We start from the raw sequence: 12215 nt of genomic DNA, 5'->3' as shown, positions 1-12215 counted from the left end.
TGTCTGAATGTCAGTGAAAGAATGGCATCCCATTGTTCCTCAAGGGCAGTACGTACAGGATAGAGTGTTGTTGTAAATTCGGATCAGGGGTGGAGCTGACATTCCTGTTCATCGGAAAGGTGTTCCATTTGGTGCAGGTCGGGTTTCTGGGCAGTCCAGCCCACCTCAGAGAAGTTCACAGATCATTGCACCGTGGGGTACACAGTCATGCTGACACAACCATCATCTCCGAATTACTCCTTTATCGTACGCAGCACACAATGCTGTAAAATACTGCATTTAGCAATTCCTTTCGCGCAATAAAGGGTTTCAACATAACCACAAAAAGCATCCCCATACCATCCACGTCGGCCGTACTTCCTGATGACATTACAACATATTGGAAGGTAACATTCTCGAGGCATCCCAAACCCAAACATTGCCACAGACAGAAGGTGATTAGAAACTACTTTCTATTGTTTTCGTCCATACTACCGTCTCTGAAAGTTTGTCCTTGCAGTTCTGGTTCATCCTCCTCACGCAGATATTTTTCTCGTGTATTTGTAGTGCAGTGACACAGGGTTCGGTCAAAAAACTGTTAGTCTTTGACAAAAGTAAGAAGAAGTACGGTGGAAGCGACTTGGAGTGTTGCGTTAGCATGTAGTGTGGTGACATGCGGGTCGCAGTAACAGACACTCAAGTGGACTGTGCAGCGAGGATAGCCGTGCTGAGCTGTAAACGGCGCTGCACAGTGGTAGCCGTGTAGGAAGGGCGCGTCGTCACACTAGGGCGTGTCGCTGTCGCTTGTTACGACAACGTGACTAGGCGCCGTGTTTTAGTGAAGCAAATGGGCGATGGACGGAGTTACACTGAGGTGACAAAAATTATCGGATAACTCCTAATATCGTGTCGGACCTCCCTCTCTCTGAATAGTGTAACTCCTCGACGTGGTACACTATTGAGCCATGTTGGGTCTCTATAGCCATCCATAATTGTAAAAGTGTTTTCGGTGCCCAAATTTATGCATGAACTGACTTCTCGATTACGTCCCATAAGTATTCGGTGAGTGGCCAAACTAAACGCTTGAATTACCCAACATGTTCCTCAAACCAGTCGCGAAGAATTGTAGCTCAATGACATGACGCACTGTGATCTATTCACATTCTATCGTTGTTTGAGAACAGGAAGTACATGAATGGCTGCGAATGGTCTACACGCAGCCGATTATAACCGTACTGTTTTAGTGAATCATCGGTTCAGTTGGGACAGAGGACCTACTGAATTCCACGTAAACACAGTCCACATCTTTATGGAGCCACCACCAACTCGCACTTTGCCATGTTCGCAAATTGTGTCCACGGTTTAGTGGGGTCTGCACCATAGTGGAACCCTACCATAATCTCTTAACCACTTAAATCACGATTTATCAGACCAGGCTACGATTTTCCAGTCGTCTGGGACGCAAAACATGCGATCACGAGCCCAGGAAGGGCGCTGCAGGCGATGTTGTACTATTAGCAAAGACATTAGCGCCAAATTCCGCTTTGCTGTCCTAGCGGATACAGTGCTCTTACGTCCCACAATGATTTCCGCTGTTACTTAACACAGTGTTTCCATGTCTGTTATCACTGACAACTGTACGCAAACGCCGCTGCTCTCGGTCGTTAAGTGAAGCCCGTCGGCCACTCCGGTGTCAGTGGTAATGTCTGAAATTTGACATGTTTAGCACACACCTGACAGTTTGTATCTCGGAATATTGAATTCCCTTACGATTTCCGAAATAAAATGTCCCATGCGTCTAGATCCAACTCCCAATCGGCGTCCAAAGTCCATTAAACCCCATCGTCGGAAACCTTTTAACGTGAATCACCTGAGTACAATGTCAGCTCCGCCAATGCACTGCCCCGCTCTACCTTATGTATGAGATACTGCCCCCATCTGTATATGCGCATTTCGCTATCACATGACTTGTGTCACCTCAGGATTTTAAATCAGTAATCACTCCTCGTCGCGAGAAGCCAGCAGCACCATCACTACAGCAGAACGACGCAGGACGGCGAGACGGCTGGGTTCCGCCAGCTGCGGCCGTGGGTTCGAGACCCGGCTGCGACTGCCGTCTGCACTGTCCTTCACGGGCCACTGTGTCCCAGTGTTCCCGATCGACGGTCCACACCTGCCCACTCCGACGACGAGTAAGTAGTGTGGCTCCGTGGCGCAACGCGAGCTGGCAGCCGACTTCTGTCCGAGGGCAATGGGTTGTGTCTCGGGCACAGCAGTCCCCTCGCGTCACAACCGCGGCCACTTTCGGAGCTGAGGGGCCGTCCACAGAGAGGGAGGCCATAACGTCACGGCCTCGGCCTACATAGGCTGCCGGGGTCTCAGCAGTGCAGGTGTCGGCACCGCAGCAGTGCAGGCGGAAAATGCAGCCCGCACAACCTTGCTACACCATGACAGCCAGCATCAACAAAGCTGTAAGTTATCGTTTTTGTGTTGGCGCTAGGCCACACCGCCATTCACCTGGTTGTTAGTGCAAGAGAGAGGAAGGAGGGGGAGAGAGGGGGAGAGGGTGGAGAGAGAGACAGAGAACACATATAATTTCTAAAATACGCAGGGGTACCCAAAACACCGGAATAACATTGCCGTGGGCGGAACTTGTGTACTACGCATTTCTGCCGCAAGGTGTGTTCAGTGCAACTCATTGCCAGTTCAGTGCCGCCTATGATGTACCCATCTTTCCTTTTTCCAGCTAGTGTCCACATTAAGCAAAACGGAAAGTCTTTCAAGAAGATTTGAGAGGAGCGAAGATTACGATGAACTTTCTAGTTTACTTAGTTTGTCATGTTAAGTTCGCTACGGTTCTTCTTGCCTAGGGGTCTGATTCTTGAAGCTGAAAATGTCACATTTTAGGTCGTCACGGATTGAACTAAATAAATTTGAAGATTGTTATTGACAGAATTTTTGTTTTTACTTAAATATATTTTCTGACATTTTAGTATATAATACAGTCTTCTGGTTTTTCACATTAACAAAGCCAAAAGTACATCGTTCGCACAAAAATACAAAATACGACCGATCACATCAGTGGCATGCTTACGACTACCACACTCGGTGGGAAAAACAATATTCCAAAGGATTCACAATTTTTCTTAACAAATGAATTCAAAAGTGTTCAAATGTGTGTGAAATCTTATGGGACTTAACTGCAATGGTCATCGGTCCCTAAGCTTAGACGCTACTTAACCTAAATTATCCTAAGGACAAACACACACACCCATACCCTAGGAAGGGCTCGAATGTCCGCCGGGATAAGCCTCACAGTCCATGACTGCAGCGCCTCAGACCGCTCGGCTCAAATGAATTCCTACAAGGTTTCATTACATTATTAATTCATAATTGAATCAAGAAATAAACATAGTAAGCAGTACAGGATTGCGTAATTAATAACAAAAGTCTTAACTGTGACAAATAATTCTTAATTCCAAATGTTTATATAAAAATAATTTTAACTGTATAGTACTAATACTTAACGATTGTAACATCGAGACTAAAATATTTTATAAAATAATTCCTTTCCATACATTTTACCTTGAAATGTAATACGTTGTGTATACAATTACATGAAACTTCTCAGAAAAGCGACTGAGATAATACCGACCTGTCCAGAATCCTAAAAGTAAGACTGGTACCGACAGTCAATATTGATGAAAGGCAATGCTTCATAAGGATGTACCGTTACACGTCAGCATAGCCGACATTGCGTACTCCGTTCATCTGCGGCGATCTTTGCTGCTAGAGCTGTTTTTAATAATGGCAAGTTTAATTCAGCAACATACAGCTGTCAAATTTCCTTTTCTACGGAGTAAAAACACTGCTGAAACTGCTTTGCTAAGATGACGCTACGGGACACCCTGAAATGTTTGCGTGGTTCGTTCGATTTAAAAATGTTGATATGTCGACTGATGGCAAACCTCGTTGTTGGCGTCCGTCAACTGTGTGCATCGACGAAAATATTTTTAGAAAATCGAGAGCTTGTGCTCGCAGACCGTCGACAGACAGTTGATAAACTGTCAGAGATCAGTCGGTTATCTTGGAGCTCGGTTCAACGAATTTTAACGGAAGATTTCGGAACGAATGTGGTTGCTGCCAAATTTGCTCCTCGGGTTCTGGCTGACATTCAAAAGGAATGTCAGGTTGAAACATGTCGTGCTTTGGAACAACAACTTGAAACATCCAGATTTTCTGTAAAAGTTGATTTGTGGTGGTGAGCCGTGCTACTATGGTTACGGGCAGAAACAAAGCGGCAGTGAAGCCAGTAGAAGGTGCCATCGTCAGTCCGCCCGACAACATTCCGGCAAGTGAAATCAAACATGAAAACAGTGCTGATTCGTTTCTTTGACGCCAAGGGCGTAGTTCATTCAGAGTTTGTTCCGCAGGTCAGTCAGTCAATCAAACCTTTAATTTGGAGTTTTTGAGAAGATTGCACAAGAACGTTGGTCAAAAAATAAACGATTTGTGGCGGACAGGAGACTGGTTCCTACACCACGACAACGCACCTGCACACGCAGCTGTCCCTTTTACAAGTATTTTGCCTAAAATGGCGTGTTTCCGCTGCCCCGCCCACCTTCCTCGCCTGACCTGCCTGCGTGCGAATTTTTTTTATTTCCACGCATAAAAAGGGGCATGAAATGCTCCAAATGTGTGTTAAATACTAAGGGACCAAACTGCGGAGGTCATCGATCCCTAGACAGACACACCACTTAAACTAACTCAAACTAACTTACGCTAAGAATAACACACACACCCAAGACTTAGGGAGGATCGAACCTACGGCGAGAGGGGTCGCACAGTCCGTGACATGACGCCTCAAACCGCGTAGCGGGATATGAAAGGACATCGATTGGACAACACTGAAGGAGTCAAGAAAAACATGAGGACAGATTTGTGAGCCATTTCCAAATATGACTACAGAAATTGTATCGAACAGTGGAAGCATCGGTGGGACTAATGAATTAGTTGTAATGGAGAGTTTTTTTTAAGGGAATAAGGTTGTTTCGTAAACAATTTGAAAATATATAGGTTTAAAAAATAATTCCGGAATTTTTTTGGGTATTGCCTTGTACGTAGCGTGCCGGAAGGCCTGGGGGTAAGTGAGTAATGATGAAAGCCAGTGGAACCCGGGGCCATTAATTGGCCATATCGTGGGATCGTCAGCGTACATATAGCGCGATCGCAGGTGGCGGATAGAGGAATGCCTGGCAGATATGCAGGGTAGGTGGGAAATAAAATATAACCCGCAGACCAAAATGACAACCAGAATCAATGCTGCGTCTGACTGGGAGCAAGCGGCAGTATGGCCGGCGTCTGTTCGCCAAGTGGTGCCGCTGCGGCATGTGCTCCAGGAGCTGGCAATCCCTGGTTCTGGCAAACCTGGTGGGTAACCCTGGACACCGTTGCTTACAGGCAACCCTGGCTTGTGCAAGTAATAATAGCAATATCCGCCAACACACAGCAACCGGGCATTCGGATCCTGGGGAACCCGGGCTTCCACGAATACAGAGAAAATCGGAGTTCTGTGGCAAACTCCCACTCAACACAACTGCATACACAGGGACTCTCAACATTAACATTCTCATACAGCATGAAAAGCTGCAGAACCTGGTGACAAAACTCGACAGACAGAAGATTCTAATAGTTGCACTCCAGGAGACACGTAGATCTGTACATACAGATTCGAAAATTGTGCAGGTTGCACCAGTGTTTAAGAAAGGTAGTAGGAATAATCCATCTAACTACAGACCTATATCATTGACGTCGGTTTGCAGTAGGGTTTTGGAGCATATACTGTGGTTTCAGAAAACATCGTTCTTGTGCAACACAGCTACCTCTTTTTTCGCACGAAGTAATGGCCGCTATCGACAGGGGATCTCAAGTTGATTCCGTATTTCCAGATTTCCGGAAAGCTTTTGACACCGTTCCTCACAAGCGACTTCTAATCAAGCTGCGGGCCTATGGAGTATCATCTCAGTTCTGAGACTTGATTCGTGATTTCCTGTCAGGAAGGTCGCAGTTCGTAGTAATAGACGGCAAATCATCGAGTAAAACTGAAGTGATATCAGGTGTTCCCCAGGGAAGTGTCCTGGGACCTCTGCAGTTCCTGATCTATATAAATGACCTGGGTAACAATCTGAGCAGTTCTCTCAGATTGTTCGCAGATGATGCTGTAATTTACCGTCTAGTAAGGTCATCCGAAGACCACTATCAGTTGCAAAGATATTTAGAAAAGATTGCTGTATGGTGTGGCAGGTGGCAGTTGACGCTAAATGACGAAAAGTGTGAGGTGATCCACATGAGTTCCAAAAGAAATCCGTTGGAATTCGATTACTCGATAAATAGTACAATTCTCAAGGCTGTCAGTTCAACTAAGTACCTGGGTGTTAAAATTAAAAACAACTTCAGTTGGAAAGACCACATGGATAATATTGTGGGGAAGGCGAGCCAAAGGTTGCGTTTCATTGGCAGGACACTTAGAAATTGAAACAAGTCCACTAAAGAGACGGCTTACACTACACTCGTTCGTCCTTTGTTAGAATATTGCTGCGCGGTGTGGGATCGTTACTAGGTGGGGACGTAGGACATCGAAAGGGTGCAAAAAGGGCAGCTCGTTTTGTATTTTCACGTAATAGGGTAGAGAGTGTGGCAGATATGATACGCGAAGAGGGACGTTTTACGTCGCGACGAAAACTATTTACCAAAATTCAGTCATCAACTTTCTCTTCCGAATGCGAAAATATTTTGTTGAGCCCAACCTACATAGGTAGGAATGATCATAAAAACAAAATAAGAGAAATCAGAGCGCGAACAGAAAGGTTTTGGTGTTCGTTTTTCCCGCGCGCTGTTCGGGAGTGGAATGGTAGAGAGATAGTATGATTGTGGTTCGATTAACCCTCTGCCAAGCACTTTAACGTGAATTGCAGAGTAGTCATGTAGATGTAGATGTAGAGAGGAAAACACCACAGACTCCGACAAATACCGCATATTCAAAAGCAAAACTGAGAGGGGCGTTGCCAAAGGAGCTCGACTACTGAAGATGGCCTTCATTGTTCACAAGGCCGTAGTCGAATCCATAAAAGATGACCATGCGGATTCAGTGAGCCAACAAAAGTAAACAGTGATGAACGCACACGCCCCCACTAACCACAGTAACAAGAAAGACCTAAAGAAAGTACACACTCATCAATGCACACGCCCCCACTAACTACAGTAGCAAGAAACAGCCAACAAAAATACACACTGATCAACACACACGCCGCCACTAACCACAGTAACAAGAAAGACCTAAAGGAAGTACACACTCATCAACGCACTCGCCCCCTATAATCACAGTAACAAGAAAGACCTAACAGAAGTAAACACTCATCAACTCACACGCCCCCACTAACCACAGTAACAAGAAAGACCTAACAGAAGTACACACACATCAATGCACACGCCCCCACTAACCACAGTAACAAGAAAGGCCTAAAGAAAGTACACACTCATCAACACACACGCCCCACTAAGTACAGTAGCAAGAAACACCCAACAAATGTCTACAGTGATCAACGCACACGCCCACTAATAACAGTAACAAGAAAGACCTAACAAAAGTACACACTCATCAACGCACACGCCTCCACTAACCACAGTAACAAGAAAGATCTAAAGAAAGTACACACTCATCAACACACACGGCCCCACTAACTACAGTATGAAGAAACACGTAACAAAAGCCCACACTGATCAACGCACACGCCCATTAATCACAGTAACAAAAAGGACCAAACAAAAGTACACACTGATCAACACACATGCCCCCACTAATCACAGTAACAAGAAAGACCTAACATAAGTACACACTCATCAACATACACGCCCCCACTAACCACAGTAACAAGAAAGACCTAAAGAAAGTACACACTCATCAACGCACACGCCCACTATTCACAGTAACAAGAAAGACCTAACAAAAGTTCACACTGTTCAACACACATGCCCCCAGTAATCACAGTAAAAAGAAAGACCTAACACAAGTACACACTCATCAACACACACGCCCCCACTAACCACAGTAACAAGAAAGACCTAAAGAAAGTACACACTCGGCAACGCACACGGCCCCACTAACTACAGTACCAAGAAACACCCAACAAAATTCCACAGTGATCAACGCACACGCCCACTAATCACAGTAACAAGAAAGACCTAACAAAAGTACACACAGATCAATGCACATGCCCCCACTAATCACAGTAACAAGAAAGACCTAACATAAGTACACACTTATCAACGCACACGCACCCACTAACCACAGTAGCAAGAAACAGCCAACAAAAATACACACTGATCAATGCACACGCCCGCACTAACCACAGTAACAAGAAATACTCACAGGCCACAGAAAATTCTGTCGACCCTCGAGAAATTGATGTCCAAAGTCCCCTCCCCTCCTAGGCAACTTCAATGCGCAGATCGGCAGAGAAAAACCAGAAAGGAAAACAGTAGGAAATTATCCAGAGCAAAAAATTACTAACAAAAATGTGCACTCACCTCATAGAACTATGCCAGCAGAACAAGTTCAGGCTCTTGTCGACATCCCTCGGAGGAGACTCCAGAAAACAGAAAACCTGGCGCTTACCAGTCCAGCAGTTATGCAAATTCCAATTTGGCCTTGTGGCCATCTCGTGCTCTGTACAGAAAGAGATCCACGATGTGGAGGTACGCAGGTGAACCAACATCGACTCGGATCACTACCTCAGACGTGTCAAAGTCAAATTCAAAGAGAACTTCCAGTAAGAAACCATGTGTCAAACTTTGCCAGAAGGAAGATTGCAGAATCTGGACAGAAAGAAGTCGGGGAAAGAGACCATGTAAATGACTGGCAAAATTTCAACCGAAAAGTCACCAAAAAAAGCACAGGCCATCGTTCCTCTGAAGAAGAATACCAAACACCCTTGGGGGAACACCGACTGCGAGAATGCATTCGTCTCAAGGAAAGTTGCATACCAGAAATACAATAACAAAAAATCCCCAGAAAATTTACAAGCATTTAACCATACACCAAAAAACAACCGAAAAAATTATCAGATAAGCCAAGAGAAAATTCATGAAAGAACAGGTGGCGTCCATAGAGGACAACTTCTGTAACTACAAACTAAAAAGATTTCACAGGACGTTAGTAGGGCAAACACACCACCGCACCTCTGCTTCAAGAAAAGTGATGGAAAATCTGCACTGACAAATAAGGGTAACTGCCAGAATGAGATTTTCACTCTGCAGCGGAGTGTGCGCTTATATGAAACTTCCTGTCATATTAAAACTGTGTGCCCGACCGAGACTCGAACTCGGGACCTTTGCCTTTCGCGGGCAAGTGCTCTACCAACTGAGCTACCAAAGCACGACTCACGCCCATGTCTCCGCAATATCCTTTCTTTCAGGAGTGCTAGTTCTGCAGGTTTCGCAGGAGAGCTTCTGTAAAGTTTGGAAGAGGGGAGACGAGGTACAGGAAGAAGTAAAGCTGTGAGTACCGGGCGTGAGTCGTGCTTCGGTAGCTCAGTTGGTAGAGCACTTGCCCCCGAAAGGCAAAGGTCCCGAGTTCGAGTCTCGGTCGGGCACACAGTTTTAATCTGCCAGGAAGTTTCAAAGATAACTGCAAGTTGGTGGCACAGTATTTATCAGAAATTTTGAACTGCCCAGGGGCAACGGCCTTGCCACAGTGAATACACCGGTTCCCGTGAGATCACCGAAGTTAAACGCTGTCGGGCGTGGCCTGCACTTGGATGGGTGACCATCCAGCTGCCATGAGCTGTTGCCATTTCTCGGGGTGCACTCAGCCTCGTGATGCCAGTTGAGGAGCTACTCGACCGAATAGTAGCGGCTCCGGTCAAAGAAAACCATCATAACGACCGGCAGAGCGGTGTGCTGACCACACGCCCCTCCTATCCACATCCTCAACTGAGGATGACACGGCGGTCGGATGGTCCCGATGGGCCACTTGTAGCCTGAAGACGGAGTGCTCCTGAATTGCCCAGAACCCACAGAGAGATTCCTAGAGGAAGAGCCGACAGGGCAGCACACCGACTCACTGCCCCCGACACAAGAGGAGGTCGCAGGTTAGAATCCTGCCTCGGACTGGGATTTGTGTGGTGTCCTTAGGTTAGTTAGGTTTAAGTAGTTGTACGTTCTAGGGAACTGATGACCACAGCAGTTGAGTCCAATAGTGCTCAGAGCCGTTTGAACCATTTGACTAGAACTGACTGTGTGCCTTGTGCAGTTCCTGATTCTCACACATAATTCAGCTTCGAAAAGCATAGCGAATCTTCACCCATTACATCTACCACCATCTTTCGCTTAAGCTTAGCTACCATCACAAATACATAGCCAATAGACTATGAGGAAGTTATTCTGTCAGATTTGCTTGTCCGATATATCACTATGGCAAACAGAAAACAGCCCGACCACTGTTTTAAGACCGTCAAAGCGCTTTCTCATAAGACGGAAAACTGCACTCCGTCTTTTGTATCTTCACTTCAAGCAAACGTTCCATGTGAAACGTCCCCTTAGAAAAATTATACAAGACTGTACTTAAACTAACACACAATACTTTTAGCGCAAAGCAATCTGACTTTCAAAAATCCCTAGAAAAGAATAGCCCTGACTAACATTAACCTATACGTTTCACATATCACTTTCGTCACAAAACTCTTCGTTACTCGAACTACTGCAATACAGCGTGCACCACTACTGCCAGCTAAATAAAAGATTCAAACTACAGAAGCCACTAACTACTGATGGACACTATCTACTGATAGGCACAGTTAGCAAATGAAAGATTTTAATAGAGAACAAACAATGTATTTATTTTAATAGTCATAATATATATATCAGTTCATGACACCCATTCTTTAAAAACTCCGCCATCTCTCTCCCCAAGTCCACCACTGCTGGCGGCTCACCTCCAACTGCGCAACGCTACGCGCTGTTAACATCCAGCTGCCCAACGCTACGATGGCTAGTATCACAACAATGCCAACCAGCCACAGACTGCACACAGCACAGCCAGTGATTTTCATACAGAGGTGGTGTTACAAATATAAAAACCTAAACAGCCTACTTACACATGGAAGTACGTGTTGCCTGAAAAATACGTCTGAAGTAGAATTACACACAAATAATTCTGCTCGCTAATCATACTGAGATCATACCTGCAGCACCGTTCCTATAAGTCATATAGAATTTTATAAACGGAAAATAAACTTTCGGAGTGCACATTTTCCAGTAGACCTGCATGAGACAGCTTAACATTCTCTATAATGGTCTAATAAAGTTTCCAAATTAGATCTATGATAAATCTGCAAGGAAGTATCCTAAGGAAATGCAATCCGACAACAAAGGAAGTAGGTTACAGTACGCTTGTTCGCCCACTGCTTGAATATTGCTCAGCAGTGTGGGATCCGCACCAGATAGGGTTGATAGAAGAGATAGAGAAGATCCAACGGAGAGCAGCGCGCTTCGTTACAGGATCATTTAGTAATCGCGAAAGCGTTACGGAGATGATAGATAAACTCCAGTGGAAGACTCTGCAGGAGAGACGCTCAGTAGCTCGGTACGGGCTTTTGTTAAAGTTTCGAGAACATACCTTCACCGAAGAGTCAAGCAGTATATTGCTCCCTCCTACGTATATCTCGCGAAGAGACCATGAGGATAAAATCAGAGAGATTAGAGCCCACACAGAAGCATACCGACAATCCTTCCTTCCACGTACAATACGAGACTGGAATAGAAGGGAGAACCGGTAGAGGTACTCAGGGTACCCTCCGCCACACACCGTCAGGTGGCTTGCGGAGTATGGATGTAGATGTAGAAGTATATAAAATTATGTATAACAGTACAGTATAATTAACATTTGAAATACAGTCCTGTGAATAAGCCTGCAAGGAAGTACATAACAGTGTGTATAACAGCGCACTTGATATACCTGCGCTCCTGTGCGTAGTGCTGAAGTAACGCTCTTACGACGGGTGACAATTATTGACCTATATGAAATAAAATCGTCGTAACCTTTAAACGGTCTGCATTAGGACATTCAAACTGTGCGGCTGGCCGCGAAGCATGATGGGAATCAGTATGGTTTGGTTTAGCGACGAAGCCCACTTTCACTTGGATATGTTCGTTAATAAGCAAAATTGGCGCAATACGCA

The 12215-nt window shown here is 45.3% G+C and overlaps 1 non-coding gene and 1 pseudogene across 1 annotated transcript; both read left to right on the top strand.

Moving 5' to 3' along the window:
• Positions 1–9555: 9555 nt before the first annotated feature.
• On the top strand, positions 9556–9630 carry Trnas-cga (transfer RNA serine (anticodon CGA)). The gene has a single exon. It is a non-coding gene; the product is annotated as a tRNA-Ser (tRNA).
• An 82-nt stretch (positions 9631–9712) lies between these two features.
• Positions 9713–9829, top strand: LOC126268436 (5S ribosomal RNA; annotated as a pseudogene).
• The last annotated feature ends 2386 nt before the right edge of the window (positions 9830–12215 follow it).

Source organism: Schistocerca gregaria, chromosome 4, assembly GCF_023897955.1.
Source record: "Schistocerca gregaria isolate iqSchGreg1 chromosome 4, iqSchGreg1.2, whole genome shotgun sequence".
Taxonomy (NCBI): Eukaryota; Metazoa; Arthropoda; class Insecta; order Orthoptera; family Acrididae; genus Schistocerca; species Schistocerca gregaria.
This window is presented reverse-complemented; position numbering and strand designations above follow the sequence as displayed.